We start from the raw sequence: 6,000 nt of genomic DNA, 5'->3' as shown, positions 1-6,000 counted from the left end.
TAACCTTTGTATTTAGTATAGTGACTCAATATCATCTTAGATTAAGTTATGAAAATTTAGCGGCTGTTCTGGGTAGTTGGCATGTAGTTAGCCCTGAAAATTTGGAACTGGGTTGCTAGCCGCACCCTCTGAAATGATATATTTCGGCTGGAACCTCATGGAGGAAGGCTTGTGCATGTGGCTACATATTTCCAACCGCATTCATGCTGCTAGGATGTAGAGTCATGAAAAACGTTAGTTCCAGCCCAAGGTAGGATCATCATCAAATGTTGTCTGGTATCTGGATGATGTGGTGCTCCTTGGAGGTTGTAGTATGTTTCCGGTTTCTAGACCCCACTTCCATTATTGGAACTTGGATGTTGGGTCATGTCATAGTAACTCTCATCTCATGTTTATCCTCGAGATCTTATAAAAGTGGGTAAAAATGGGGTGAGATGTTACAGGGTGTTGTTGTAGCAGCTACAACGACCCTCCAAAATTTTTCCTTAGCTTCATTTTGGAGCCTCCCTACCAACCATCCTTAGTAGCATGTCTTGCACTATAAAAGTACATAGGCTTCAGGTGAGTTTTATTGGGCTACCAGCCTGTGTTGGCGAATATTTTTACCTCCCACCTACATGTTGACATTCCAAACAGTTATTCTTTGGTTGAGGTGCTCTCCTAGAAAATTGCATAATTTTGGAGGGGAACCAACCTTCGCTCCAGAAATTGTGCAATCCAGTTGGGCTGCCTTTTGGGCTCCAGAAATGTGCAATCCAACCATGTAGCCTTCCCTCTAGAAAATGCGCAATTCAGCCCAACACTAGGCTGCATCTCAGAAAATGTGCAACTCTGACTGACAACCAGGGATTCAGTCTAGAAATTACGCAATGCATGAGGGACAACTAGTCTTTCTCAACCCAGAAACTGCGCAATTGTCATTCCTAAGCTTGCAGACTATTGCATGTGCTCCCAGGTTCACCAATCCCCTATAGGACTGATCAATCTTGATTGGCATGCATGGGATGCTTTTTTTGAAAAATAAAAAAAAGGCAAAAAGCATCCCTTGATTTTAGGGATCCATTTTTAGTAGTTGGAGATTACATGCAAAAGTTGTTTTAGAAGCCTCCCTCCAAGTGTCTCTTTTCCAAGATTTGTGGCATGCACGTCATGAGCCTCGATCTTACCAAACTTATTTATTTGATGCTTCAGATCTCACTACTCACATTGATCTTGGAGCTCTGACATCCCACATCGCATCTAGGAGCATTCGACACATTCAACTCAGCTTTTTCCAGGTAAGTCTTCTTTTCATGTCTTTTGTTGCTTTTCTGTCGCTTTTTGTATTTCGATTTATGTGAATGTTGTTTTCTTGGTTTTTTGAATTCTTTCTATCGTTTAAATGCATGTTAGCTTGTAGAATCAATGTTTAAAGTTTTTCATTGCATCTTAATGTTGTTGCATGCATGACTTTGTTTCTGCACTAATAGTCGTCGTTGTGGCGACCTGCTTCACACACATGCTTGTCTTCCAGTTTTCTAAATACTACACTCATTTTTTTCATGCATGATCATTCACTCTTGTTTACACTTAGCTTCACCATTCATTCAGAACTTTTCATTTTTCAGTCACCCGTCAGTGGATCTGGGCTACCTTGGGTCGGACCTTGCCTTGCCCCGCTAGAAATGTTCATTTCTGAGAGTGAAGGCTCTGCCTTCCATCGAGAAACTGTGAAAAACTAGCCCAGCACTGGCCTCCAAGCTTTCTTTACGTAATTCTAGGAGGTAGTGCCAAGATGGATTGTGCATTGTGTATAGCCAGTGGTCATTCAACCTCCTAACAACCCAGATTGTGCCTTGTGTATTTTTGGCACTCAGTCTCCTAGCCTCCCGGTGAAAATCGTGCAATCTTCCCAGTCAGTCCCTGGGTACGTTGCATGTCAGTCCTTAAATTTGTTTTGGTTTTCAACTGATATATTGCTTGCCATGAGTGCTTCTATGTCTCCAGGTATCACAGGTATTCATCCATTTCTCAGCAGTTCAGGTACAATGGCCTCCAAGAGAGCAAGGTCAAAGGACATCATTGAAAGTGCAGCCGGAGATGTAGTTGAGCAAGTGTCTAAGAGCTTGCCTATCTATGAAGACACCAAGTTGTTCATATATAAAGATTTCAAGATGAAATGGCAGTACATCAATGATACATTCTCAGGCACATTTGAGGAAAATATGGAAGACCACACGGTCTATGTCAACATTCATAAGTCTGGCTTGTACTGGATTGCATGCAGGTATCCCGTGTTTCCATGCACGGACTTGATCCACTGGATTGTCTCACATACTAATCTTGAGACAATGACGTTGAGCAGTGCCAGTAGAACACAACTTGCTACCTTCAAGGCTAAAGACTTTTAGGAGATGTATCACTTGCCACAGCCGGTGATCATAATGGAGGAACCCTTCAGCAAACCCAACAGGAGTGATACTGTATGAAGTATCGTCCCTCAAGACAGTCATGCAAATGTTGTATTCTAGATTCGTCACCATGCATAAGTCAATTTTCCATTTCAATGGTTGGCAGCTACGTTGTGCTAGGAGACAATGCATCTTGTCAAATCTTCACACTGTTGTCAATCGCATGAAAACATGGAAAATGAGGTACAGAGGATCCCCATTGCATTTTCCAAAGGTGATGAAGCCAAAGGTGGTAGAGTTGAAGGCAAACATTCGGAGTCAGATCCGAAACTATGAGGAACTTCCGCAACTCATCACCAATGTGCAGGCTTCACATGCACGAGTGTTCAAAAGCATGGATGTCATTGTGTGCATGCACGCGATCCCATCCATTGGCACACTCAACGAGGAGAAATCAAAGAAGCAATCCTGATTGGAGCTAGACATGTACTTTAATGAGTTGATGCACGTAGCCACCAGTGCAGACTTGGAGATCAGCACAGACACTATGCATCAGTACATTGTTGGTCTGGCTGCACTCAAGACTACGATGTGCATGTTATTAGACGAGTTGGATAGAGGTACCAAATCAGTGTACCCAGATGCAACGGAGGCAAGAGTGCGCTTTCAGCAGGATGTCACCATTGAGCATGCGAACACCATAACGGACTACCAATCTTGGCATCAGTTTGCCACCGTCGATCATTGCGAGGATATCAAAGGGTTGGTCTTCCCGCAGCTATCCGAGTCTTAGCGATATCTTGGATGGCTTTCTCAAGCCTATTTTGTCTCACATGGGTACATGCGCAGATTGTAATGTAACATCTTGTAAAAGTGAAATACCAAGTGTCGATAGTAGAATGTAACAATCATGTAGTAGTTGAAGAGTCATGAGGGTAGGTGAAGAGTCACAAAGGGGAATGTTAAGGGTCACCCCACCCTTTGCTATTTATAGAACATCATAACTCATTGTGCAGGATTTTTGGGAGCCAAGCTTCCTATAGGTGTATCTTAGAGAAATCTTGGAGTGTATTGTAATGAGCCTTGGCTACTCCACACTACAGAGCTAGTATATCTCTTTGGAGGAGTAGGTGGCACCATGTCATTTATGATGAGTATGACTTGGAACCTGAACATCAACCCACGATGAAGGATGATCTCCTTTTGTCCGTGCCTCCTCTAATTTTTATGGCTAGCAAGACAAGACATCCGGGAGAGGCTCACTTGTTAAGGCAAGCTCCTCAATAAAAGGCAGATCGGGAACAAAGCAAGGGAGTCCACTTGCAAGGAAGCTTGTAGGTTGGCCCTATCTATAAGGTAACATTGGACCTATAGATAGACTATAAAACCCATCTCATTCATGGGTAAGTTTCAGGATAAGTATTTCCCAATAACTCACTCATTAGGCTTCGTCCTATTTTTCCTACAATGTCAGTCCATCATTTGACAGTGGAGAGGACAAATTACTCATTGAAAATCCACTTGATTTTTCATCTGCCTTTTTCGGAAACGTAGAGGGTGAACATTCTTTCTTCTCATCTACCCCTCTGTTTGATTTATCTGATCATGAGGATGGCGATGAAATCATTGATTTTTCTTATCGTAGTTGTCGTCGTCTATTTATTCCCGTATTCGTTCACAATGATGATTCTATCACTGTTGATTTTTCAAAGCCACCTCTTTATGATGATCTATTTGTCAATGAAGTTGAAACCCCACAGATTGTCGAGGCATTTCAGTGCGAGCTGATGGTTAGCTCAAACCCTCACTGTCCTAAGGTTAGTTTCACTTCCGATTAGGAAATTGTTGAAACACCCAAGGCTCCTCATTACTCATTTGTATGCATTGAAGATCAATCCCACACATAGATTTCACTTCACTTGAACTACATGATCCCATCGCTCATGCATTGAAGAAATCTTACACAGCAAGCACACTTGCGCGACACAACTTGTCTATGTTTCTCATGTTTTCTTGCATGTCACAGTCAAGAGAGTGCATATGATTAACATCTGCTCGTAGTGTAGCACAACACCATGGTAAGTCCACAGAATGCATGTCACGCGCTTTCACTTTTTTCTTTTCTATGGATGCATTTAAACTCAGAGTGTGTTTGTCTTCATTGTTATATCTTTCATGTTTTCTAGTTCACCTGACTATGTTATTCACAAACCATGCCGTCAACATCATGGGTCGACTAATGTGTCGGTGACTGCATTGGAAATATCACTTCACATGATCAGGCTCATGTACCATTAGATTAGGAGTAGGAGTAGTGCTTTCTTCTTGTCTTGTTTTCTTGCATGCATGTTTGCTTTCTCACTTTTGTTTGTTTGTTTGCTTGCTTGCTTTCTTTTCTTACTCGCTTTGCTTGCGCATTTACTTCTACTTTTTCTTTGTTTTGTTGTTTGTTTGCTTATTTTTGATGGTGCTGGACCCACCAAAATTCATGGGATCACCACAGTATGAAGTCCCGACTATACCTCACACTATTTGGTGTGGGAGTCCCATCCGGTATGATGGCTCGGTTGCCATTGTCTTAAGGATTTTCCTCAACTCTTGCTTGTCATCACAGGAGAGTGGTTCACTTTGTCTTCAAGAAGTGAGGTTCGCGTGCATAGTGAGTGTAAGTGTACTTGTGTCTTTTCTTTGTGAGGGGAAAAGGCGAAGGTGAGTTCCAGGTTGAAAGGGATCAGTCCCAACTCAGCTAGGAACACACAACAGAAAGGACATACACAATTTCCAGTGGAGCAGTCCACTCGGATGCGGCAGTCACAACATACAACGTAAGATAACACGTACAGCACTCACATATCAGTCTGAGATGAGTGCAATGGTTGTTACAACAAGGTTCATGTGAAAGGTCTGTTTGATGTCCAACAGAGTAGTCGACACAGACGAGACAACATTAACAACATATACAACACATTTCCATTAATAGATTATGCATTACAACAAATGAATCAGTTCAGATGTAGAACACATGGTTAAAGAAACATGCATTACAAGTGTTAAAGATCAGTCTTACAACAAATACAATACATGTGTGAAAATGTGTTGGCCTATTGACAGGCTTCTGAATTAAGAAAAAGTTCCAAGACACATCGTTACACCATACATCACTAACCCCGTCAGCAGGGCATTGGAGCCACTACTTACTCCTCAAATAAAATATTATAGACTCTCTTGGTTATGTGGGAGGAGCTGAGGTGAAAATTCCTTTCATGTACAAATGAGGGCGGTATTTATAGCCAAGGGTAAAACTGACCCTTGTGGCTGTTCGACTACCCTCATGACCATTCGACTTCCATGACTTTCTGACTTACATGACTCTATGTTCAACAAGTGGGTCTCTTGGATTTCCATGTTACATCACATCGGTTGACAACAAGCCCATACTGGAGAAGTGGGCAACATGACTCATGACTTGACTTGACATGACCTGACAAGACAATGCTGGTACATTCGTGCTGCTAATGGAGTGCATGTCAAGCTACAGTGCTGCTAACTGATGGATGTCTTCATGGTGTATCATAGCTTCACCTCTGCATGGGGAAGTGCGTGGATTGGT

This window comes from Pinus tabuliformis, chromosome J (assembly GCF_031772625.1).
Source record: "Pinus tabuliformis cultivar Carrire ecotype Pingquan chromosome J, CPIR1, whole genome shotgun sequence".
Lineage (NCBI taxonomy): Eukaryota > Viridiplantae > Streptophyta > Pinopsida > Pinales > Pinaceae > Pinus > Pinus tabuliformis.
The sequence above is the reverse complement of the archived record's forward strand: the minus strand, read 5'-3'. Positions refer to the sequence as shown.